Below are 301 nucleotides of genomic sequence, written 5' to 3'. Positions count from 1 at the left end.
TTATCCTGCCTCTGCTCATTCTGACCTACCCTCCCCATGTAGGTGTACCACGCCTTTACCCATGCAGGCCTGTCTACCGCTACCTCTCCCCCTTACCCACTTTGGTCTTCCTCTGCACCCCCCCTCCCCCTCTCTACCATTTTAAATTACTTTTTTGGGCGATTCTTTTCATCTCCGTGTTTTGCATGTTCCTTTTTTGGATCGTTTATGATAATTAGTGGGAAAAAATGAGAGGGGAGGGAAATGGGCAGTGGAAGGAGGCAAATAGGAGTGAAAGTAAATGATAGGAAAATTTAGTTCA

Source organism: Penaeus monodon, chromosome 19 (genome assembly GCF_015228065.2).
Source record: "Penaeus monodon isolate SGIC_2016 chromosome 19, NSTDA_Pmon_1, whole genome shotgun sequence".
In the NCBI taxonomy this organism is placed as follows: domain Eukaryota; kingdom Metazoa; phylum Arthropoda; class Malacostraca; order Decapoda; family Penaeidae; genus Penaeus; species Penaeus monodon.
Note: the sequence above shows the minus strand (reverse complement) of the source record.